This window comes from Numida meleagris, chromosome 4, assembly GCF_002078875.1.
Source record: "Numida meleagris isolate 19003 breed g44 Domestic line chromosome 4, NumMel1.0, whole genome shotgun sequence".
NCBI lineage: Eukaryota > Metazoa > Chordata > Aves > Galliformes > Numididae > Numida > Numida meleagris.
In genome coordinates, this window is record NC_034412.1 from 40,391,611 (window position 1) to 40,418,754 (window position 27,144).

The window sequence follows — 27,144 nt, forward strand, 5'->3', positions numbered from 1 at the left end:
TTGCCTGTGAAAACTTCACACCTCCTAAATACAACCAAGAGAAGCAAGTAGTATACGCCTACTTTTTTTTTCCTGGGCACTGCCATACAGAAAGGAGCTGGTGGGCTTTCCTTCCCAGCAATTCTTTAGTGGGATAACCCACTAAAATGTCAAGGTATTGGACTTTGACCTCTTGCAGCATCTTCAAATACTGAGGATTTCCTCCTCCTTCTTAATTTTCTAAATTTCTCTAAGCTTAGGGAAGTTCTAGGAATTCATGGACCTGCTTAAGCAGTTCTGATTAAGGACTCAAAGATGGGGAAATTAGAATAGCCTGATTTTCAAAGTTGCTAAGTGGTCCCGGTTCCCACAGAGAACATAACCTGGCTATAGGCATCAGACTACATGAAAAAAAAATGTAGAAATGTTGTCCCATAACTGGAATTTTGTGCTTGCAGCAGGGAAACAGCTAGCACAGCCCACAGATCTTTTCGCTGTGATTAAATTACACCACTTCACTGCATCCTCATCTCCGGAAGGAAACGTAACTCCTGCAGTCGGGGCTACCTTAACAGCTGATTAGTTCCTACAACAAAGGATGGGCTGCAGTCAGGTTTCACACACCTGTGGGCCCCTCAGAATCCCTGCTTCTCTCTCAGACATTTACATTTTTTTTCAGATCATTTTCCAGATGTCCTTTTAGGTCCAAGTGTCTTTTTTCCTTTTTTCTTTTTTTTTTTTTTTTTTTTTTGTACAGCGATTCTTGTTTCACATCCAAGTCTTTTAACAAGAGGAAAAAAATAAAAAAACATTACTTACTAGTTCTACACACACAGTTTAAATAGTGAGCTGCTGTGCCACACCCAGCCTTCCAGCAAACAGAAGATGTTAATAAGGATCTACACTGGGTTTGGAGACCCAGCACAGGAGCCCAGCTTTTGGTGGTTCCAAGGTCAAATGGGCCTAAATGAATCAGAAAAGTGTGGAAGACGTGCAATAGTACCTCAGATGTGGCAAGTATCTTCATGTACCAGTAGATGATGATCCTACCATTAGCTACCAGCATACACAGATACCTCAAATAGCATCTCCTTCCCCTGCTGCTCTGTGATGAGATGAACCCAGACCATTGTTCCATCACAGGTCCTGGCAGCACAGGGCAAAGGCAGGGGGTTTCTTTTCCTTAGCAGCATGAAAGCTTGCTCAGTAGCACTAGTCACTTGGAAACTGCCCACTTAACCTCTGGTCCACAACTCAAAAAAAGGCTCTATTAATTCATCTGTGCACCTGTAACCATTTTACTAATTTTGTGGTTGACCTCTGTGGTCTGGCTTAAGTGAAAATGGAGAACCCTATTTACCACTTCCATAAAGCAGACCTACAGCAGTCTGTCACTTGACATAGGAAGGCATGAGCTAAAATGGGTAAAGTGAGAGACTGTCAGTCTCTGTTTTTCCTCATTTCTTTTACTGCAATTACAAGGCCTCCTTACTTAACTTAGCCATTACCAGACTAAGCTGAGCTAATGCTGAACATTTGGGGTTTCAGAGAATTTCTTCCTGCTCTTTCTACTACATTTTTTTTTTCTCTTTAAGCCACCTTTTGCATACTGTGTAGTAGTTTCAGTGTTTCCCTTCTCACTTTGTAAAATGGATCGACTGCTGAACTGTGGCAGGAAGCAAACCGTGCCAGGCTGTATGAGTACTGTCCAGGTAGCAGAGGAAACCAGTCAGAGAATGGTAGTTTAAAGATGTGCAAATATGCTTGCTCAAAATACGTGCATAAATAGAGCCCTGAGTGCAGGATAGAGGCTAAAGGGGATTAGTCAGGAACAGGGCAGATGACACCCTAGGATCAGGAAATCCAAAGATTTGTGGTCATGATGGTCAGGTTGCAGTCTTCGTCCTTGTCTTTTTTTTTTTTTTTTTAAATTTTCTGTTCTGTATGTATGCATTTCCGGCACTGTGCTCATTAAGTTGTGAGCATCTTCATAGACTTCACATTGCTAAAACTCTGCCTCCATTTCCTTTGGTTATACCAGTGAGGACACAGAGCTGTTTCACAGAATCACTCAGTCATTTTTGTGCCAAGATGCACAAGCACAGCTCAAGCTCTCAGCAACTGCAGTGACAACAAGAAGAGTGAAACGCTATTATGAACAAAATCCACTTAATGAAGTTTCCAAATATTTCTTTTTTTTTTTTAATGGTCTGTTATTGTCACAAGGGAGCTAATACCTCCTATCCCATTTTGACAGGCTTTGTTCTGTGCCTTCATGCCCTATTTTATTACTTGATTGTTCAGTAGAGCCTGTAATGTTTACAGCAAGTAACCTCGTGGCACTTGTGTCCCTCTACCACCTCACAGCTCTGTTTTGATCCACTGTATTTATCTGCCACAGTGCTGACTGTTCGGAATGCAAGCTGTGCTGTGTAGGTTCTCAATTCATTCTGGGATCTGCCTTGCTGGCATGGAAGGAGGGCTCGTGTACACTTAATTTCCTGTCTGACTGACTCCTACCCAACCACTGTTGCTGTTCCTGCTAAAATATTTTAAGGGCTTTTGTAGCTTTTATAGGGAAAACTTTTTTTTTTTTATTTTCCCTAACAAAATGAGTCTTAGTACATACATCGCATGAGATGAGGTATCTTGGAGTGAGTAAGGTTCTAACTTGCTCACCAAAGTGAAGGGCGCTAGAGTACATGTATAATTTTACTCACTTTTCAACAGTGTGTGGAGGTAACAATGGTTTGAACAGGATCTGGAAAACACATCCTTACAATCCTGCAGGAAAAAAGACAATGTGCAGGCATGCTTGAGCCAAAATTTTCTGTGCCAATATTTAAATTATATGTCAGTGCAGGACAAAAGTTCTCACCTGCTGATATTTCATCTGATTCTATTGCTATAACCATGAACACTTTTCTTTCTCTCTTAAGACAGAATTAGCCATTCTCTTTCCAGTAGACATTCTACTATGCAACTTTCAATCAGAATAAACATTTTGGCATGTGTAGGAAGCTCAAAATAACACAAGCCGAGAAGTTAAATATTTCCTTAATGAAACAGTGGGAATTATAACTCACTGAGCTAATTTCTCATAGCTAGTTTTTTGAATATAATTATACTTATTTTCCTCTGATATCTAAGTAGTCAGTTTTAAAAAAAATCAGAACTCTGCACATTGTTTTCCTATATGACAAGTGATGACAAACACAGTTTCCAGGATTTGTGAATTGTTAGTCAAGACTGATTAAGTCTTTATCATTTGAATAGTCCACCAAGGTATGGCTTACTGGAGAGCCAACTAATTCTAACTATCATATTTATAAACTATTTCTTCATTACTGTTTCTGAGAAATATTCTCTTTTTCCTTCCTGCAGTTTAAGTATCTGATGATGTGTTCACCTGAGTTGAATCTGGTACGCCTTTTTCTCTCGTTCTTAACTACCAGGAAAGATAATGGGTACTCAATTTTTAAATGATGTGGTAGTAGAAGTTACGTTTTCCCTCTGTACTCAGCCCTTGTGAGGCTGCAACTTGAGCGCTGTATTCAGGTTTGGGCCCCTCACTACAAGAAAGACATTGAGGCTCTTGACTACGTCCAGAGAAGGGCAACAAAGCTGGTGAGGGGTCTGGAGCGCAGGCCTCACAAGGAGTGGCTGAGAGAACTGGGATTGTGCAGTCTGGAGAAGAGAAGGCTCAGGGGATACTTTACCACTCTCTACAACTACCTGAGAGGAGGTTGTGGCAAGGTGGGAGTTCACCTCTTCTCCCGTGTAACTGTGATAGGACAAATGGGAAGGTCCTGAAGTTGTGCAAGGGGAGGTTCAGGTTGGATATTAGTAAAAACTACTATGATAGGCTTGTCAGGCACTGGAACAGGCTGCCCAGGGAAGTGGTTGAATCATTGTCCCTGGAGGCATTCAAGAAATGTGTAGATGTGGTATTTAGGGACATCATTTAGTGGGCAATATTGGTGGTAGGTGGTCACTTGAACTAAATGATCTTGGACGTCTTTTCCAACCTTAATGATTCTATTCTATGTTCACCCCTCCAGTAACAAAAAAATTATCATGTTAATATCATTAATTAGTTTTTTTTTTTTTTACTCACAGTATTGTAAGTCAATTGCAATTTGTATTCTTTAGAATGCAGAAACAAATGCAAAACAGCATTAAACGAGAGCATATATGTTATGCAATTCCCTTTAGGTCACAGACTTCAAAACTAATTATTTTCACCCTGCGTTTTCTCCTTCCAGTACCCTGAAATGACATTCTTGGTTCTAAACCAGGGTTTTGAAGCAAGGAAATAGATTGCAGGGGTATGGGGTAAGTAGATCTTTTGTATTCCTGAATCAATTGTGGCCCCTACATATAAGCAAGAATTTATACTCTCCACTGAGTGCAACGAGATCTCCATAGAAATAGATAACCTTTCACTGACTATTTCATTCTCTGTTCTAAGAAATGTTAGTGCAAAATCTATGGAATGAAAATGTAAAATCCAGAAAGTGTAGATGACAACCATTCTTAAGTGCTAATGTTAGAATGATTCATTTACAGTGAGTGGTTCTGAAAGTAAGAGAAAAGGAGAACAGATTTTTGTAAGAGCTTTCCGGCATCTTAATTCTCTTCATGACGAAGAACAGAAAGCTCATGCTTATCTTTCAAATATTCTTAAAAAATAAATGCATTAATTGTAGTAATTCAAAATACATAGTATACATATAGTAATTTAATAGTTCTAATAAAGCCTAATAAAATTCAAAATATATATTTATAAAATTGATCTTTATATACGATATTCTAAATGTATATTCATATATAATATGTATAAATAAAAATAGTCTCAAGAAAAGTCATCACCTGTTGGACAAAAGTGTATCTATTAGAAAATGGAACTCAGTAGCCACTCCTGTTTCATTTGAAACAACACAGACTTCTGTAACTCACTCTGCTTTGAAAATCTTCAGTGCTGGAGAAAAAGAGGTGCAAAACCTCAAGAAAGGGATTTTGAGGTGTGTGTGATAAGCTTACAGAAGAAAGATCCCAAAGTCTGGGAAGACACATAAGGCTTCTTCATGAACACAGATCAACTTATTAAAATCTTAGAGAGTTGTATAAGCTGAATAAAATCCAATTCCTCTGAAAATTCAGGTTTAGGAACTTCAGTCAAGAGCAGACAATGTTCTTCTGGGGACTTTGTTATTTGTACAGCAAAATGCCGCTAACTCCAGCCCTGGTCCTGCAAAACAATTAGGTGCATCCATAGTTTTGTGTCTGCACATGTGCTTTGTTGAAGCACAATCAGCGTTTGGCAGTTTTCAGGTCCACTGCCCAGTGGATTGGTGGTTTTAAAATATTCCATGAGAACTGCAGAAAACAACATTCCTCCAAGCAGACCAACAAAGAGGAAAAAATGATTTCTTTTGTTTTCCTGGGCAGGAAGGAAAACAAGAGTGGAAATGCAGTAAGAACTAGGGCTGCTGGACTCAAATGGTATGTCACAGCTGTGGGCCTGTTTTCGGTGTTAGCAGTGATTACGAATGATGTGCTGAAAGAAGAGTGGCTGATGCAAAACTGTGGAGCAAATTTAATTCAGCCATTTTCCTCACTTTTCATTAGCGCAATACTGAATTCACACCAGACTGGGAAAGATCAACAAGAATGACAATAAGAGTCAAACATGAGCTGAAGAGGAAATATGTCACTCTGTCATGGGTTGTAATTACCCTATGGGACATGCACCACATCTAGACCTTGACTGCTGTCCAGCCTTATCCAGGCTACCTTCCTGCTTAACAGGCAGTGAATAAATCATCACCACTCCCGGTCAGCTGGCAGTGCAGGAGGAAGGTGCTTCATGCCCAGTCTTGAGCTCTGCGCACCAGGTCCATAGAAGTAGAGTTACCCAAGTTGATTTTTTTACTTTGATATCACAGAGCAGTTTAAATATATATACATTTGTTAATACCAGTGTGCCTAAAATCTCTGCATTGCGAAGGGATCTGCAAGAGCTGATCCTTACCAGCACAGCAAACTAACACAGGTTCAGGTCATAAGGCATCCCTGAATGACCATCTTCTCTTTCTCTCAACATCAACATTCAAACCACTGTTGTTTGAAAAACAGGGAACTGTATGAATAGTAGAAAAGGGGAATTCAAAACTTTTTTTTGCCATTTTATTGAGGACAAGGAAGTGTTACTCTTCACAACAGGTCTGCGTAGTTATTTCAGAAGTACTGAGAGATAGGAATCTTTCCTCGTGACAAATATATATACACAGATAAAACTAATATACAGATTACCTCATATGCAGGGAAATATGCAAGAATAAATATTGCAAGAGAAGATACGAAATGGAGAAATACTGCTAGAATGTTGTTTAGGAATGCACTAACTCACTGTCCTGGAAAATTTAGTTCAATAAGAAAGATTTTTTTTTCCTCTCTGCCTTTTATCCACAGTGAGTAGAAATATATAATTTTGTCTAGTTTCATTATGGGATGTAATCACTCTCCCTTTCATACACGCAGGCTTGTACCAGCAGAATGTCACATTAATCTCTGCCTCTCTTTTCTGCCAAAGTAGAGCTATTAACTGTGAGATTTTCTTTTGGTCTTTTTAAAACGAAGTAGAGGCTGTCTTACTCAATTCATTAGAGAAGTGCTTGTGCTTATTTTCCCCATTCAGTAGCCTTGTTTTAAAAACACCCAAGTAAAGAATTTTTTTCACACCTTCCTAAGTTGGCTAGATTTGAGGTACCAGTTTGAAGGTCTTAGTATGATGGGCAGAGGAAGACTGTTTATTATTAACAGCTGTAGTTTCCCTAAATAAATCATAATGATATAATTATTAAGAAACCACATTTAAGAAATTAAATGTTACTATTATTACATATTTTATTATAAATAATTGAATAATGTTTTATATTATCAAATAATAATTAAGAACTACATCTACAAAACATGTAGAAATTTTAGTACTGCCTAAAGGCCCAGCATTAAGTTAAAAAATAAACCCTTCATTGTCCCATTTGTTTGCCACATCTCCTGGAGGTTTATAAAATTTCTGGACATTATGGTTTCCACCAGCAAAATCGTAGTGCAATAAAGATGAAGGGCAGAGCCTTGAGTTCCCCAGTGCCCATGGTTAGACTTCACATTTCCTTGCCCCTGGTCTTTAGTGTGCTAACGGACATGTATTCTGACAAGGTAAGTTTCATATTAAGGCAATATGATGATCCTTCTGCATTGCATTTCTCTTTTAACTACTGATTTAACAGTTGGGGCTGCCAGAAGCCCAAGTTCTTCTCCTTCCCTTTCTTGAAGCACTTTCACACTGCAAATTTCCCTATCATCACCTACAACAGAATTTCCTTGACTTCTCTTGGTGTTGCCAGTAATTACACAGACGCTGGACAGAAACATTTTCCTGTGTTCATTGCTTATTCAAGAATTAGGCAAAATATAGGAACCACATGGTTACAGCAAGTGACAGTGTCAAGACTGTGTTTCTTAGTAACTCTGCATCAACAAGGAATCCAAACCTAGAATACTTCCTTCTCGTCCAACTTGAGTATGAGTGCAGCAACCAGTCAACTATAGTCATTCTTGCCCTCTTGAGACACTAAATAAATTAATCAGTGCTTCGCAGCATCTTCAGAAGTTGCTGAAAACGCTGAAGGTTCAGCACCTAAAATACTGTATTAAATATAAACATTTGCATCTTCAGAACATTCCCTTTGAAAATCCTGAGTTTTCATCTTCAGCTGTATTAGCAGAGCTTCACTCAGCTTTATCACTATTAAATGTCACTGTTATCAAACAAGCTTTGTTAAAAGTTTTAGTTAGTTCAACTGCTTACCAAAAGTAATGAGAAAGAAAAATGATTTCTTCTTGAAGTGAGTGCTGCTTGTGAACTTGGGATTTGTTCATTTTAACTGTAATTAAACTAGTGCAGAGATAGCAGGGCTAAATCATAGTCCTTCATGCTTTCTTTCCATTAAACGAAAGAGAATAGCTATTGACCTTTTGCCCGTAGCTAAAATAGATTGGCATGTTCAGCTCTCTGTTTATATCTACAGAGAAATGAAGTGGCCTATGTAACATGCTCAGAGCCCATCCATTGTAATAGCATTGCAGACTTTTGCCTTTAAATGCTAAGATCCTATGAAGTCACCAGTGTTAGAACTATCACTAACTTCAGAAAAAAAATTGGAGCAGGCATTTATGATTACATAAGTAAATTTATATCCAATTTCTGGAATTTAGGATTGCAGCATTGGAGACTGTTCCAGTGTTAGAGAAATCCCATTGCATCCGCAAGCAAATGGAAGGATAAGAACACAAGCTGGGTGCAGTGGTGGAATTTTGAGCTGTTGGAGCCAGAGACTTAGACCAGATGCAGATACAAACTCTGTCTTGACTTTGGGTAGGAATGGCACCTAAGCCGAAGGGCGTACCCCTGCATCAAGACAGCCTGAAGGAGAGACTTGGTGTGCAAAGGGTACATTGTGGCCCTGCTAGATTAGTCCCTGAGCTAGACCAGATAATACAGTTACAGAGTATGACGTAATTCCTGGTTTGTTGTCCCCCCCAACCCCCTCGTGTTTCTATGCCAGAATGGCCATTACTGAAATATTTGTGCATTTATATTCACTGTAACGTAAGTATTCGCTAGTAGTTTACTAGGAATTTCACTTTTACTTCCAGAGGTGTTTCAATTTAATTATTAGCATAACACTACCTGCTTGACATTCTAGCACAGACACAGTCTGTCCTGGAGTAAGATCAAAGATTTCTCTTCATCCAAATCCCCACTGGTGTTTTCACCCATAAATGCAGTTTCTAAGTGAAGACAATACATGAATAGCATAACTGATTGTCTACACTAATAAACAGCACAGCTCTGTCAGGCCAGCAGCTGATTTGCATTTAAGCTGTTATATACAAGTTTTTGAGGAAAAAAAAAATCCCTCTTTCCTCCTCCCCCCAAATCAAGGAATCAGTGGATATGGATGAAATCTTGCAAAAATAACGATGGTGGTTTTTGGTGATGTTGAATATTAGCTGTTTATATGAAATTCTTTCCCCATTTCTGCATAGACTTAAATGATGGACACACTTTGTGCAAAATCCATGGAGGTTGGGCAGGTAGGGATGATGTAGAAGCTCTCTTGCTATCTTCCCATACTTTGATCTCTCTAACAAACAAATCGCTGCAAGGCTGGTGACTCCGCAGAAGAATTCATACCAGTGTAAAATTTGCTGTATAGAACCCTGGGGACCCTTTAGGATACAGAATACGGTATTAAAATTCAAATGCACAGTTTGAGCTTGATTTTCAGATCTTACAGTTAGATAAAAATATACCTATGGGCAATTTTATGCAGCTCCCAATTATATATATTATCCATATTTTATGATTTTATATATATATATAACTTAGGTTGGAAAAGGCCCAGAAGATCATCAAGTCTGATCATTACATAACACCACCAAGTCCACCACTAACCTATGTCTCTAAGCACAGTATGCACAAGTCTCATAAATACCTCCAGGATAGACTCTACCACTTTTCTGGGCAGCCCGTTCCAGTGGCCTTTGTCTGTTTAGACTTTCTATATCTATACAGATACAGAATAGAGGTAGTATATACGTACTGTCTGTATCTGTACAACTAAAATGAGAATATATATATGGAAAAAATACACCATAGATATTTTCCCTATATGTGAACTTGTTCACTCTCAGTTTGTAAAGGCTGTGCGCATTGCTTGTAAGTAAACCTATGTACACATTGATGTGACCAAGCAATAACCTCTCTGAAGTACCTGAAAAAAGAACAAAAATTATGTACTACAACTCAAATAAGAGTTATCCCAAATACAAAAGTAAACTGAAAACCAATTGTCTCAAAACAGATTTTTCTTTGTCAGCAAGCGTGCTCTGTATTTATATCTGATTACTACATTATTACTCTCTTTCTGTTTTGTCTATCACAATTATTAGCTAAATCACGGAGTCTTATTTTTCAAGGTTGTACCTCTGCAATCTCATTGAAGACTGTGCTTAATCTGAGCAACAACGTCATAGAACACCTGTAGTTAATAGCTATGCTTTACTTGGTCAGCAGTAAAATCAATTTGGCAGCGAATGAAAGGAATTCATACCAGTTCTCCAGGGATGGTATGAATTGTGGTATGAATATATGACAGACGAAATATGACCCCTTTCAGAGTTACCAAAAAGCATTTTTTCCCCTTGAACACCTCTTTCTGTAGATGGCTGGGAACAGCTGTCAGAAGCTGCAGCTCTGACTCATAGGTGGAAGTGTGAGAGCAGGTGCTGTAATAGTAAGTACCATCACTCAGAAAATTGAATTAGTATTTGGTGTTCTTACTCCATGAATCCAAAAACATTTTTTAAAAGCGAGTAAGTTACTGTCATTCTCTAGCAGATTGCTAATGAGCCCTAGAATAGCTTAAACTTATTTACCTGAGTTAATAATCACACAGTAGTAGAGAAAGAAACACAGTTTGGAACATACACTTTTTCCAACTAGTTAACAATGTGCGTGATAATAAAACCAGATGTAATGATATAACATGATGAAAAACACAGCAATAATAGTGGAGCAGCACAACCCTAGGCTGCAGCAAATGAGAACAAACCAAAATACAGCAGCCCTAGACACAAAAACAAAGGAAGAACAACTGCTTACCTTTAAAAAGCCTTAAGTATGCAGAGATCTCCAGCAAGATCCCCTTACCTCCCCTGCCAACCCTTAATGAGGTCTGGGAAGGGGTGGATCCTGGCTCCACCCCTTCTGGTCACTCAGGTACATTGCATGCACCTGAGCTGCCCTGGGTTGGCCCTGCCTTCCCACCAGGCATTCAATCACTGGTTCAGGCTGTGACTTAGCATTTCGGCTACACCAGAAGAGAACAAATGGGAATTCAAAGAATCAAGCAGTGATATTTGGAGACATCAGCACAAAAGACAGACTGGTATAAAATAACAAACTATTATTTTCCTTCTCACAAGCAGTTCTAAGACAGCTTTTCATTCCTACTTCTTATCTATAGACCAGATGGTATTTCTTATTGTAAAGCAAAAGTATGCAAGGCTGGAATTTTTTGTATTGTCCTGTTTCATACCCTTAGTCCTGAAGCATTAGTGGTATCAATCCATGTTCATCAGCATTCTCCAGAGTTTTTTTTAATTATTGTTTCTGCTTTCTTCTTCTTTTCTCTTTGCTATCCTGTGAACAGTGTGAGCTACATCCTGCTCCCAGCTCCATTTTTGTAGTTCTGCAGCTGTCCATTGGAGACACCACTACAAATTCATTTACACTTTTTGTCCACATTTGGATATAAACAGCACTGCAAAATCTTAAATGAATATTATAGGCATACCTATAAATTGTGTTCCTGTTTTTTTTTCTTCTTTTGCTAGATACCATGAGCTAACAATCTAAACAAATTATAAATAAAATCTCAAAGAAAAACAACGGTTTTGATTGTAAGAACTACATTTAAGATCAGCCTGGGATGTAGTAACTGATAACTTGTAGGATTTCAGTCATTTTGGTTTTGAGTTTTCCATGGGCTTCAGCCCAGATGGTACCACCTTAATACAGGCATATGTTGGCTCTGGCTCATGCCAGTTGTGTACCACTGGTCTTCTAGGAAGCTTGTAAGCCTGTGAATCTGGTCAGAAAAGGCTGAATATCATTGAAATTGGAAACCATGTTTTAAGCTGTTTAAAAACAGCATTGCTAAATGCTGACAAAGTTGTCATTAAAATCTTTCTTTCATTCTTTCTCATAGGAGTAATGACGGCAATTTTGCTTCTCAGTGTCAGCTGCCACTGAGCCACTTCAGAGCTCTGACATACTGTTGCCATTTGCATGAACAATCCTGTCAGCAGCCAAGAACATAGAAACACCAGAGATTTCTGGTTGCTTCCGGACTTGAAGCTGCAGTAAAAGTAACAAAAGAACCGACAAACTGCCCGTCAGGATGGCTCCTTCCAGGGTACATCTCTAGGTTACTTAAAGGCATCTTAGAAAAAAACAATTTTTCTCTTTCATGCCCACCTCCAATAGATTATAGCACTGCTGAAATTTCTTGTGTACCTGAAGCCACAACATGCTTGTTGTGCTATGTTCTCATAGCATTTATTCCTGGGCTCTGCTTTTTCCATGCTGATTGGCAGAACTTTTGCAGCAAGGCAGATCCACTCTTCCTTTTGCTTAGATCAGAAAATTCCCGTTGTGCTGAATACCTGTAAAGAGCATCTAAAGCTTTTCTGTCAGTTCACCACCTCCGGCTGTACCAGGAACCTCAGAAATACTGACCTGGCAGGAGGGAGTGATGTTTCTCAGCCATTATATGAGCCTTCATTTGACTGAAAGATGCTGAGTAAGAGACTACACAGATGCCTCATGCCCTATCAGAAGCTGCGACTGTTGAACTGATGATCTTGCAGAGTCTTCAAGCCTGTTATCTGTCCATCATGCTAAAGCATACGCTCAGAGATCTCAGCGTTGACTTCTTGCCAAGGACAGTCTTCTCCTTGTTATCAGAAGGAAAGAAATGGGGATTATGAGGAAGTAACTAACTCAGTCATGCTGCCCTGCCTTTGGATGACCTCATGTGGGTCTTTCCCCTTATTGCAGCCCATCTGCCTAGAGAAACTGAGACTAGATCTCAGACATTTTCATCTTCACACTGGCTTAGCAAGATGGAAGAAGCTCAAACAACCTCCTTGGTATTAAACTTTTAGAGAAACTATTTAATTAGAGACCTTGCCCTTTTAACAGTTGACTATTTCATAGTTCAACAGGCCTATGTTTTGCCATCAGAAGGAAAAAGAAAAAAAAAACACCAAAAGAAAACTTCATCCACCCTCAATACCAATCAAATAGTTGACTTTTTTTCCCCCAATCACTTCTACTTTCATTTAAGTGAAATAATATGTAGACAATGCCCTTTCACTTTTTACAGAAGAGAAGCTCACAGTTGGGAGGACTTAGAATCCTAGCTAACTAGAGTCAGAGTCTCACATCCAATAGCTTTCTACTGTTTATTTGTTAGGCTCAGACCTGAAGGGGCTAATTGTAGTTTCTTTTTTTTTTACTCACTTCTGTTTTTCAATTGCAAGCTGGGTATTTTATTGCAGAAGATGGTGATCCCACCAGCTCAAGCATACAGCAGTTTAACTCACTGTTCTTCTGAATGCTGAGAGAAGGTGGTGCTACAAAAGAATTATACAGTTATTACTAAATCTTGAAAAGTTGCAGGCATTCTTATAAGCCGTATTTTGATCATTTCAAGAGAAAGCCATTTAATTGACCTCCAGTTTGCCATACTTGACTGTATTACTCATGATGTTTGAACACGTTTAAGAACCTTCCCCAGCTGCCCTTCCCAAATGTATACCTGCTGTTCTTTTTTTTTTTTTTTTCCCACTGTAAATCTTGTTTGGCTGTCTGTATGTCTTGCTCTAAAACATCCTTAATAGTAGCTTCCTCAGAAAGTAAAATTTTATTTTAAGGTACTGAGATATAAGATATGAAAATAATCTGAATCCACTGACTCTAATTAACATATGGTGATCTTAAGAAAATCTTGTTCCTACCATGTTTTATTGTGGTAGTAATGGCATTTACCTCTCACTTGTTAAGACTAAACAGAAAAGATATTCTGTTATACCATGCTGGGTAGTAAATCTAGTCTAAATATCAAGTTATAATAATTAATTGAAAAGCTGCTACAGAAACACGTATTACCTGTTAATTTTGGGCACAAGCTACATTTTCTGTGATCCTGTTAATATGGGACAGCTCCATCTCAACCTGAAGACTTTTCCTCATTGTGCAAAACTGATCTTTTCTTTCTTTTAACTGAGAATTATACATCTTCTTTGAATGATCTTCTCCATGTGTACAGTATCTTTCTAAACCCCGGGGCTCCTGTGGAAAGATAATGAGATATGTTCTCTGTACCAGTAGCAGAGCTGCTCCACTCTTGCATTAAGACCTGCTGTAGGAAGTGCTTTTGCCATGAAGAGCAGGTGAACTGGAATACTTCCAGGAACTCTGGCAGGTCAGTATTACTTTAAGATGTTGGATACTGCAGGTTATCAATATATAGTGCTATATACCACTGGTATTCATTAATCTTTGACCCCAGTCTTCCTTAGGCTATTGTTATTAGGAAAGTTCTTGTCTTTTACCTTTTTTTTTTTTTTTTTCCTTTCATACTTGCTTGAGGGAGAATTCAGCTGAGGAACTGTAACCCAAACAGGAATATAACTCATTAATATTTTCAAAAAAATGAAGATGCAGACCCTCTTGCAGATAATGCTGGCTTTGCAGAGGATCAGCTGAGGAAATTATGAGTCAGACATTTTGCCTGGAAAAAATTGGAATTAATCATGACAGAAATCTCACCACCATCTCAACAACGGCTTGGCTTTATTCCTGTTTTTAGTCACCTGTGTGATATGAATCATTAACCAGGCTCTCACCCATATGTGCAGTGCAACAGTCTTTCAACAGAGCATAATTAGCATGGAAAGAACGTTCTCTTGCCAGTACTTTTATGGTATGCAAACACGTCTTGGAATGAAGCCAATCTGCCTCAATAAGAAAAAAGCCTCATCTACAGAAATGAGGGGAAAGTCAGAAAGGGCTGTATGAATAGATCATTTCCTCCTAACCTAATGACCGAATCAATTCTTCCTAACATCTTCTCTCCCAACTTACACGTCAGACATCTATCTCCGTGTCTGTTTCATTATTGGTTTTGTTACCTTGTGATGCCACTGAGATTTTGTTTTACTTGTATTTACCTCTGTTTACTTTAACTCCTCTTCTTTAGCCTTGCCAGTTGTTTTCCTACCTAACTTTTCTCTTTCTTGTGTGTCCTTATCATAGCTTTAATACTTTACAAACATTATTATCACGTTACAGACCCCGTGGTAATGGGGATTTGAATCTCTTCAGGAAGAAACCAAATAACCCGTTTTAGCAAAGTGAAACAAACCTGCTTGCTTTACCCTGCTTCTCTAGCTTTCCTTGAAGGAAAATTCAAAGCAGTGCAGTGCAAAGATTGTAGCTATTCTTTTTACCAACCAGACAAATCTGCTGAGCCAGCAGTCTTGCAGAGGTCTCAGTCTGAGCCTTTAGTACCACTGAGGCCAAAAGCATCTACAAATGCCAGCCTAAAAAGTCTTCCAAAAAGCTTTTGTTTGACAGGAGCCCATCTCCCTCCCTGGACAATGACTCTTATATCTGAGTATTTCTGCACTAAAATCTTGTTGCCTCAACTCAAATCACACAAACTTACAGGTCAGCTTCCGGGTGTTCTGGCAATCACTATTTAAAATCTGATTAATGTCATAGAGGACTTTACTCTGATGTTATTCCATGAGCAAACTAGTCAACTGTGGAAAGGCATCCCTGTTGCTAGCTCTTTCTGACAGGTGTTACATTTGCTTGGCTAGAGCAGCACAAAGGCTTTGCAGAACAGCTGAGATGATGTTCATTTAATTTAAGAAGAATAGAAGAGAAACAAATAACAAGAATGCAATTTTTTTTTTTTAAATAAATCATCAATTTACAGAACTGTAATGACTCTTTCTTCCCCCCCCCTCTTTTTAAAGTTAAATATCGTCCAACTTTTTGGTTGGAAATGTTATCTGAACAGCCACTGTAGCTCAAAAAAACTGAACGAATTATAAAGTAGTAGCCACAATATTATATATCACTTGCATTTTAAGGCTTTAGCCATTAATCTCCAAGGATACTGTTTAATGTAAAACTTCAAAGGATGACTAGAATCTATCATTTTACAAAATTATTCTTTACTGAACAATAGAGTAGCGTACCTATCAACTGCACACTTTTATGTTACTCATTACTAAGTTTTCCAGTAATAGTGGTAACAACTGACAGTTGCAAATTGTTCTTTTAACACAGTGGGCAAGCATCACATGAATTGAGTAAGACATCACAAGCACATGGTTAGGGTTTTATTGACAGATAAACTTTAAATCATTTCCAGTTTTACAGAGAGCATACCTGACCATAAAGAAAAGAGCTTTGTAAAATAAAAATCACTTGAAACATGTATCAAATGTGTTAAATATCTTAGAGCTTTTATAGGTCAGTAATAGATAAGAAGATGGTAAGATGTAATATCTGTACCTACTAGTTAAGGAAAACGCCTGTCTAAGAATTTTTGTTTTCTCTTGTAGGGATACATTAGAAAAGCAGCAATATCATTGCACAAAAGGGGCTGAAATTTTTGCACTTACCTAGCATGACCTTCCTGGTAGCCCCAGGAACTCCTGTCTCCATCTCAGATTTCACTGACTATAAAATATGAAGCAAAGCTTATACCAAGCAAACTGCTGGAGTGCATTATCCACTCTACCTTTTAACATACATGCACACCCTCACTGTTTCAAAGATCTCTCTCCCTTATTCTCTTTCATTCTGGATTTCTTCTTTATTCCCCTAAACAGACAATCTCACGATCTGAATTATCAACTTCCCTTCATACTTTCCATCTCTTCTTGCTCTTACTGAGGATTCTGTTAAATTCAAATTTTTCTTTAGCGTTGCTTAAATCTAACATCTTCCCCTTTCTGTACTCCTAAAATCACTGACCATTGCTGTCCTTGGTGAGGGCTCTGAGCAGCCTCTCTACAGCCATAACTTTGTCCCTCTTCCATTCCCTTTTTCCTTCCATATCTGTGTCTTCTTTCTTCCCTCTTTACATCTACATGACTCTGCTCTACATCTTGTCACAACAGAAATCATTTCCCTGACTGCATTTGTAAGGGATTTCTTCTACTATTAAGCCGAAAGCCATCCAGTGGGTGAAGCATTCATTAAAATCTTTCCTCAGTCCTATTTTTGACAGCTCCATCGTGTGGATATACTTCGAATGGTGGTATTTACACAGGAGTTAAATTTGTTATGGATACCCATCCTAAGCATTAACAGTGGATATCCTGTGTAAATTAAAAGTCACTTAGAATACAGAGCTCTGTTTTCAGTCAGTGACTGTCTGAAAAGTTAGAAAATAATCTAAATGTTTCATGAGTACCTGAAAAAATTATGAACTTTTATTCTCAGATCATGGGATACACTGTAAATGGTAATTCTGGAGATTCCTGCCATATTTATTATTCCAGGATATTAGACGCTCTTGGCTGTTCCCAGATCGTGAAGGTATCAGTTTACTTCACAAATAATCCATATTTATTTTTGTTCCCACCTAGCAGCAGGTCTTCCAGTACACTACACTATTAATTTTTATCTTTTAGTGACACTGATTTCCTTTCATGTAGCATATTTCCAATATAACATAAAACATAAAACTACCTAATAACAGCATGGGAAAAACTCTCTGAGCTGGCAAAGGAGCACTGCAGCAGTTGACCACGTGATCCTCATTTTTTTTCTGCTATTGAAGAAATTCATCATAATGACAGACACACTTGAGAGAAGAGCCATAGTTTCTCTCCCAGTCACGTATCCATGGAGCATGTATTAGACACAAAGCTCACCCAGCCCTCTTCTACACAAATGTATGGTTATTATCTGGCATTCAAGGCAAAGGAAACTAAATGGACTGCAGATTTGACAGTATACATACTATTATCTTTCTTCTGCTTTCTGTTCTGGATGAACACTCTGAATTGGTTTCTTCTAAAGCAAAATGTTTTCTCTAACAACTGACATGTTTCCTCCACCGGCATTGGACAAAGAGAAACTCTTCAGGCTTCGCGTGGCTACATTTTCCTGGTTCTGGAAATGGTTCAATATTTTGTTATTCTGAGGAATGCCTTTATGCTCCTCAGGAATGACCGACCAATCAATTATTCCACCTTCTCTAAAGATATTCAGTCACTTGCAAGCCTACCTCTTATTTACATTAGAAAAACTGCATTTCCTGAGTTAAATACATAAATACTTTAGGAATTGAAATAATTCGGTATTGTGTTTTGACAGTGTTTTGTAGTCAAAGCCTTAAAAATGTGAGCAAAGAGAGTTAACGTTACTGGAAAAAAATCAAAACTTCTGTGACTGCTTGAGAGACCTGTGCAATAATAGTAATAAAATACCTTTTTCCTCAGTGTTGTTTACAGATGTGCTGGGGTTAATACACACAGATATGTGGACATCCAGCAGAATAAATATAACTAAACTGAAATCTGTTCATGGAGATTCTGTTTTTCTGTTTTTCAGCTCTTAAACACCTCTCAGAGACTAAACCTTGCCTAACTGTAATCTGAAGATGGAAGGAGGGAAATAAGGAATAGGAGACCTCATGACTACATATAAAATACAAGTGCTACAAAGCTTCTATTCATTCACTGCACAATACAAAAAATAAAAGGTGAGCCAATAAAGGTGATAAGAGCAGTGAGTTAAACTTGAAAGAAACACTTCCCTCTGCTACACATGGCTGAAGACTAGCTCTCTCCCCCACATCAAAGCCAGACATTAGAGACCTGTCAGAGAAGACTAAGGACGTGCTTGAATTTCATCAATATCCATGTTCACACCAATACCCCTGGAAAGTGTTTGGTTTTGGCCTAAAGCATATCTTGACTCTGACTACTAGAGAACAAGATGAGAAAAAATTATGTCATATGTGTTTGCTTTGAGAATTTCTAGCTTTTTTTTTGGTGGGAAATCCCAAGAACTTCCAGATAGGAGTTGTTGGCCACCTTTAGCCCGATGGCTCCTCCACTGAAAAAATCTCATGTTGTCTCTTCCTGCCTTATTCAGAGCATTTCTAGAGATGTGTTTTTTACAGACAGAAGGAAGGAGCATAAGTGTCCATATTGCACAGTGACTGTACTGAAAGATGCGTGTTTACAGGTCTGGAGTTTCAACTGGTTCCAGAGCGAGGACTCAGTTCACATTTTCATTAGAATCCCAGAGAAAATCCTTAGACATGCTGAGCTCACAAAAAACACTTGCTCAGGTGAAATTTTGTTGACAATTATTATTTTTTTTTGTCAGAGGAAAACACGAGGAAAAAGAAATCCTGACAATATTGAAACATGCCATTTTTCATAATAACCCATTTTTCAGAAGACTTTAGTTCTAGATACTTTATTTAGCAATTTTCAATTATATTGTGGAAATCTGACTCTGTTTCAGAGTTATTTTTCTGTCTAAAGTGAAACTTAGCTTAGAAATCTCATAACCCATAGCCGATCACACTTTTTCTTCTCTGCCTCATACTCAGATGATTTGTGTAATGCTTTTCCAAGCTACTAGCTTTCCTTACATTGACTGGTGAAAATAAGAATTTGTGGAGAACATCCTTGTCATAGTTCATTAAAATGATTTTGAATAAGTTGCCTAAAAACCTTTGAAAATCCAACTCTAAGTCTCTGAGTGGTTACGTGAATATATGCATAGATTCTATTAACGAACACAAGTTGAGTAGCGAGGAATGCATAATTAGGCTGTTTCTGATGTTTATCAGAGCGGAAGGAGCCATGAATAAAAAGCAGGCGTTTAATCAACGTGGCGAGACATGCATGCTTGTCACAAGCAGACTTTCTCCAGCTCATTTAGACTGTTAATGTGGAGATGCACTGAGCGGCGTGGTGGAATGGCATGACGAAAGGAGGCACGTGTGGAGCACACATTTACCCCCTGGGGGACATACAGGTGCACAGCATTTCAGTGCTGAGGCTGTCACAAGCCAACAAATGAAAATGGAAGTATATTTTTGCTTACACTCTGTTGATGAAATTCTATGTATACATGCTGGCACCTTGGTAGCACGTAGTTGACCTGCGAGGTCAACTTTGTAGAAGATTTACGATGTAATCTTTAGATATTAATCAAGTTGTTCTTGTATGGACTGTGCTGTTTATGCTGTTCTACGCGATCTGCCTTGTGTGAAGCTTGCTTAGAAATGGCATTGTTTTATGACACGTCCTGTGATGGATGGACTACATATCCTGTGAACAAGTCGACTATATAAGGAAAGCTTGTTGCTACAATAAACAAAGCTACTTGCACTCATATTGAGTTGGCTTGCTTCCCCACTCTTATCAGCAGGTAACCCTGTGCTTGGTTTTTCCCAGCAACACTCCCCATGGAGCGTGCTTGGAAAGAGAATATGTGAGATGTAGTAAGGTCATATACCCTGTTATCCTCTTGATCTACTAGTGGCATGCTTGGGACTTAGCATGAAGCTGGATGTTGGAGGAGTTGATTTCCAGAGATGGCACTACAGTGTGCCACATAGAGTAATGGCTTTCAAGGCAGTTTTCAAGAAGACATAGGAAGAGGGGTAAAAATATTAAAGGTTTTTTCCACTCTGAAAACAACCATCCATCTTGTCAGCCAGGGTAGCTGGTAAAACAAAGAGGAATGAATCTGAAAGGGCATAATTCAATGTGGAAGAGTGAGGCAACTTTTCAGCACAGAATAGCAGAGTGAACTGTGGACTGTTTTCTAGAAGAACGGTCCCAGTTAAATGCCTGACCCAACATCTGGAAGCTACATTTATTTTCTCATTCAACCAGACTAATCCTATTATTATTGTGTCTACATGCTGTGTCTCTGTTAATAGCATGGCAGAAGCTTTTTCTTCCAGCCTCTGTGCTGCTCACTTACATCTAAAGCTGCCCCCAAGACAGGGAGAATCTCTGGGTCAGAGAGGTTATCATGAAACACTGACCTTAAAGGCAACTTTTAAGCTAACACCATACTACTGTATTTGATCTAAAAGTCTTCTCACTCATGAGGAAAGATAGAATTTTCACTGTGTAGCTACTCGAAGACAAAAACAAAAACTTAGAACTAGGTAGAACTGCTAAAGAAGGCTGATTACAGCAGCTCAAGCACATTTCATACAAAGCAGATGAGGAAAAAAGATATTACCCTCTTGCCATGCATCCTTTTCTATTGTTGCACACAAAATACCCATAACTGAATGTCTCTCCCCACTTGGGAGTGTTTTTACACGCTTACCTTTCTAAACAGGCTGTCGGGATGTGACATGGTCCTCCCAGCATAGCCCTGTCCCACACCAGACAAGCAGGGCACTCCACAGACAGCAGCTGGGTCTGGCCTCTCATTCCTATCAACATGATGCCTATAAACAAAAGGTAAAAATAGCCTGAGGTAGCTCACAGAGATATGTTTTCTAACAAGGCCTATGCTTTAGCTATGAAATAAACGAGCACTCAAGCAGTTTTATATATTTTAGGTCCACTTCTACATTTATACTGTTTTATCAACAGATGTAACGTTCCTTAGCTTCATGGTCAAACTCAACTTGACAGAGGGAAAAATAGATACATATACAGCAACTCCAGGAACTGCCACAGAAAACATGACTATAAACACCTGGGCAATAAACACCTGGAAAATACATACCAGCATCCCTGATCTCCACTTCAAGGCTCCACATTTACAGCACTGATCCTCCTCATGGAGAAAAGCTGAGCTTCCTCTGGGTAAGGTAGAGTAAAAGTGTTTTCTTGCATGATATAGGAAAGTGAAATGGACAGATAGTGAGGAGGACAGCAGAAAAATACACTTTTCACTCTCCTGTCTTTCTGAGATATTAACCACTAACAGTGGGATAGATAAAAGCTCATTCAGCTAATGAATCTTCTAATGGCTACATCGAATACTTACACTGTTTACTCTTCCTAGATACAGATTGTCTCTTTAAAGACATTATAGATCAACTGAGCTCTGGTGTGATTTCAATGCCTTCAGTAGGGTTCCAGCATCCTTACAACCAGACTGAAATTGTTTCTTTGTTCCATTTCCTTTTTCCTGACCAACCATAACTCCATTGTCCTGGATTTAACTCTTCTACCAAAACAACAATTGCTGCATAGAATGTTTTTGTTGTCCATTTGCAAAGAGTGACCTTCCTTTTCCCTTGCAGAAGTTCTCAGATGGAAGTATAAGTTTTCACAGCTGAATGACTTTCAATACACAAACAAAAGCAGAATGAAAACCTTAGCATTGCTATCATAGCTGCTCGCTATAAACAATTACTTATCTTAATAGGGATTAATATAAGAACTAATCAATTACAGAAATAAACTGAAACTGCTGCAAAGCCTGTCTTGGAGCTGTAATTTCCTCCAGTGAATAGAGCTGTGGAGCTACTAACCAAGCTGGGCACTTTTCACCAAGGAGGTTACCAACAGTGTGAAAGTGCAAAAATAGGGTATGCTGGTATTTGTGGGAAGAAAGTATTCTCAAAATTAACAAAAAAGAAAGAAAAACAACACACGAAGGCTGCAAATAGATGATGACACATTTAAAATACATGCTACATGCATCTTGTTAGCAATACAGGCTTTAAAAATTATTTCAAGTACAGGAAAAATGACCAAGGTGTGCAGACAACTAGAAAACGTCAGAATGAGGTAGGTAATCACTTTTACTTGGTGAATTTTAATGCACAGATAGTTAATTAGGAGCAGCAATAATACAGAACCAACTACTTAGAGATACTGTGCAGTAGCATAATCAGTTAGATAAAATGTAACTTTGTGAACCACTAATCAGATTACATTCCAGTGAGCTAATCAATGCAATACTGTGATTATGTGGAGTTAATAAAGACTATTAGAATAGAAGTAAGAGCGGTCATTTACATAGAATTAATAATCTGTCTTTTCTCATTTCCAAGATTCAATCTCAGTAGCCAGAGCTTTACTAAATCTTTTGCTAAGTTCTGTTTGTTTGCGATTCACTAGGATAATTTCATTCAGCCAAAGGGATCAGTAGAAATCTCTTCCCTGTCAAACTAACATCATACTTCGTTGTGATGTGTGAAAAAAATGACAACGTATAGAGAGATCCATGTTTTATTTTGCCAAGGAGCAGCAGTTTTACAAAGATGCTAATAACAGCAGCTCAGTCAGAGCTCCTTTTATATGCTGGATTTTGGGCCCTACAGTGTGTCCATCCTGTTGTTCTGGTGACAGTTAACAGCCTACTCTATCTCAGTGTTGCCTCCATCTCTCCTGCCTCCTCAGCATCTCAGTGGAGCTCATCTCAGTGGAGCTCAAAAGATGGCTCTGAGCTTCTTCTGTGATTCGTGGCTGAGTGTGGGATTCGCTCTTGACTCAGTCAGCAAATTGCACTGAGCTGCGTGATTCTTCTGAAGCTCATATGTGTGGCCAGTCATAGCATTGCTATTGTAGATGCAAAACTTTTCCAGTCACACAACCCCTTTTACTACAGAAATGCCTGTGTATGATGAGCACCTGAAACATACAAATACAGTGCATGTGATGCATTAGTAATAAAGGGGAGCAGACACACAACAGTGATGGTGTCAGCCCAGCCAATACCCTACCTTGGCTGCTCCCAGGCACATCATGGAGAGCCACCAGTGCACCTCCACAAGCCCAGAAAAGCAAAGAGGGACAATGACAGGTTGTGACCCAAACCACAGGCTCCTAAAGAATGAACAAGCAGTCCAGGCCCCTGCCATGGCTCTTCCTGTAGACCCTCATCCCCCTCTCTGGGTGCGAGACCCATCATGGTGAGCCATATTTCTTCAAGCTCCATCTCCAAATGCTTCTGTTACACAAAGACTGTAACAGAACTTATTTGCCCTTAAGCTGACATCAGATTTTAATATACATCTTTAATTGTAAATATATATATATTTTATGATATCATCCCTTGCAATACGTCTGTTGACAGAAAACCGGTGCAAAGGGCTTGGAAAAGTGAACTCATCACTTGTCTCCTCTGATAATTATTTCACAGATTATTCCATCTCAAGCCTCCCTTGTCTATGACAGTAGCCTCCTGCAGCAGCTCTTCTAGCATGCCTGTCTTTCTCAGTTGTCGGTACATGTCTGAGCACTTCAGACAAAACCTCTCTTCTGACTCCTGTGTAGAGTTACTACTTTTTCTCTGCTGGAAATTTCTGTCTTGATGCTCCCTGGGATCACATTTGCCTTTTTCACATCATTTAACTTTTGGTGACTCTGTGACCAACTAATACACTCAGGTCTTGCCAGTTACTCCTTTGCAGATGATGAATACTGTGTCTCCAGTGGAAAACCTTGCTCTTGGTTCCTAAATTCATGTTTGTACTCTTGGCACTGGTATATTTAATTCAATTTCTGTTTCTCCAGCCCTTAAAATTATTTAATTTCCTTCTGTACAAGTCTTTTTGTCCCACAGTATTATCAGAACTTTTCACAAATGTGTTCTCCGATTTTTTTTAAGTAGAAAGATTATACCCAAGCCTTGTTACCTCCTCCAGTCAGCAGAATCCTGACTGCTCAATACTAAATGACCTTTGAGCAACTTCTTTCCTTACCCACTTCATATTTTTTTCTATTAAATATTGTCTCCTTCAGTTGAAATAGTAATTTTTCTGGTGGTACCTAATCAAATACTCTGCTTAAGTGTAATTAGATGAAAACTGTTCTACGTTCTTTTCTTAAAAAAAAATCATCATTCTTATTGATCTAGAGGTTAGTTTGCTTAGTCTGCCATCTGCAACTGCACAACACCTATATTTTTCTCTGTCATTTTCAGAAGTTTGTGTATCCTGAGGTCAGATGACAGAATGTAATATTTGCACAACTCCTTTTTAAAAGAAATCTTTATCAAAAAAGTGATTCATTTGTTATTCTGTCACCCTACAGTCTAGTGTTTCCTTAACATAAAACGTAAAAATTTTTTGATGTCTTGATCTCCATGAAAAAGACCCTGCTTTGCTGACCATACTGTCTTTTTTAACGTTTAGGGGTATCTTCTTAATCTAGCTTCTATGCCTGTTTATTTCTATAGGCCAGACCAGATGTTTCTGCAGCCTTTGTGAACACTGATGCAAACTGTGATGAATTTAATCCCATTCTCTCCACTATCCCATTTATTCTTATCTTTTTCTCTCCATGAGACTATGTTCTAATTTCCTTAGCATGGTTAGTATCTGCCTAAGCAGCATCAATTTTTACTTTATCGTTGTTTTACAATCTTCTAATAACCTTTTTAATATCCCCCAACTGCAAGGTTTTATCCTTTCTACTAAAATAAATAATTATTATAATATTGCTGTTACGTTTTAATACATAAAAAGAATAAGCAGACAAATACAACTGAAAGAAAATCTAAGTGTTATATTCAAGCAGATCAGAGTGAATGCTTGGTGGCCTCAGCCTGGTCTTTTCCGCATTTTTGAATATTTGAAGGCTAATCTACAAAACAAAAAATTCAAGTAAGGAGTGTTCTCCCTTGCTTCTAAAAGCAGAAGAGTTGCTATGGCTTTCTTTGTTTCTACAAGCAGAATTTGTTCTACAATCTTCTGAGTTGGAAGGGATCTTTGAAGGTCATCTACTCTAAAAGGACTAATATTCTAAAGGGAGAATGGTTGGCATGGCTATCTTTGCTCTGCTTGACATACATTTAAATATATGTTAAGTAAAGGAAGCGGCCGGGTGTTTTGGAAAACTACAGAAACTGAACGTATAGTGTGAGGAAAATACACACTTCTCCATCTATACCCAGATAGCACCTTCATGGCGGGACAAACCACTGACTGAGAGAGGCATATTCAGATCATCTGTGTGTTCTTTGGTGAACTCCGTATAATCACTGTGGAGGAAAAAAGCATATTTATAGAAAATAATGGTGTTTAATTAATGCTGTCTGAAGGGCTACAAAAGATCTGACAGTGGGTGACTAAGACATTGTTTTGCCAGTGGACGGGGTCAGCACAAAATTCACAGACACTAAGTTAAAGTAGTGTGTATATCTTTACTTAAGTTTAAAGCAATGAGATAATAAGTGAAATGATACAGCAAGAATAATACAGAACAAGGCAATGCACCTAACCATTACTACATGAGGATAGTGATAGTGATTAAGAAAGATACATCCCCAATTGCCCTAATACTTTACCATCATCCAGATCCACAGTCGCTGGGGAGCTTCAGTTGCAGTGAGGATTTGGAGAGCCTTTCCTGGCAATTGGGAGGTCCTATGCAGTGTGTCCATCCGTAGGTGAGGTCTCCATCTCCACTGCAAGAGGGTCCAGCTTTTATATTGTTGAATAAACAAGTTTACATGACAATTAGGCAGAATCTGGTTTCATTCTCCCTTTGGATTCCACCTCAAGCCTGGCCAGGGCTCAAGGAGGAACCAAGGAAATTTGTGTACTAGAAGGCCTTGACACTGTGCTTCTAAACAAGGAAAGGTTAATACATTCTCATAATGCTTTATCTAAGCTACATCTCTTGCTAATAAGATGTTTTGTCCAAGATACATATTTTGCTAATGATCAGATACTGATGATAATATAATGCTGGGTTGTGAGATTCATCTAGAGGTCAACTTTGGTTCAAGACCTACTGTTCAGGCCCAGTACTTCAGCCATTGAAATGTAATTAATCTTTTCTCAGTTTAAAATGTAAATTGCTCTTTTTTAATTTTCCCATTTGTGACATACCTTTTTCTCAGGAATACAGTTTTCTTAAGAAGTATTTAACTTCTGCTAAGAACAGAAATGTAAGTCCCTTGCTCAAACATTTTAGGTACTCTTGGTATCTGCCTAAAGATAAGTTAAACACTCATTTTACTTTTTATATAAACTTTATTCCAGTCCTATTTTAATCTATTTTAAGGTTAGAAGAACCATTGTAACAATCACTGCTTAATCAAAATGCACTGGAAAAGAAAATGCCTAGTGATCTCCTCATTCTTTCCTGTTTTTCAAGCAATGATAAACACTCCCTATAGATCTCCTGTTGACACAACTATAACATAGCAGTGAGAGTGTATATCTAAACCCAAGCCCATACCATCAACCACAGAAGCACGATATGGAGAAAATCTAAGGAAAGTCTGAGTCCATACCGGAGTTTGTTTTTAATTTGAGTCATATGGAGATTGCTCTTTATCATTGTTGGACCCAGTAGCCCAAATACATGAGTTCAGGCACTCAGAAAAATTTATAGCCTGTCAACGGTTTACGGGCGTTAGGCCCGATTCCGTGACAAAGGGGACAGGGGACCCAAGGGCCCACGTCCCGGGAAAAGGGGAAAGGGGAAAAGGGTAGGGAGATGGCCCTGAGAGCAAAGAACAGCGGCAACAATCTGAGGAGAAAC

General features: G+C 38.6%; 2 long non-coding RNA genes across 4 annotated transcripts; one reads left to right on the forward strand and one right to left on the reverse strand.

Moving 5' to 3' along the window:
• On the forward strand, positions 741-18,425 carry LOC110398749. 2 transcript variants are annotated; one of them, XR_002438598.1, is made up of 4 exons: positions 741-1,403; positions 3,364-3,402; positions 4,245-4,314; positions 18,257-18,425. It is a non-coding gene; the product is annotated as an uncharacterized LOC110398749 (long non-coding RNA). The 2 variants fall into 2 exon arrangements; XR_002438597.1 differs by lacking the exon at positions 18,257-18,425 and adding an exon at positions 11,820-11,905.
• LOC110398748 lies at positions 6,182-21,137 on the reverse strand. 2 transcript variants are annotated; one of them, XR_002438596.1, is made up of 4 exons: positions 21,014-21,137; positions 13,784-13,966; positions 13,136-13,248; positions 6,182-12,566 (listed from the first exon to the last, which is right to left on the reverse strand). It is a non-coding gene; the product is annotated as an uncharacterized LOC110398748 (long non-coding RNA). The 2 variants fall into 2 exon arrangements; XR_002438595.1 differs by lacking the exon at positions 21,014-21,137 and adding an exon at positions 16,315-16,957.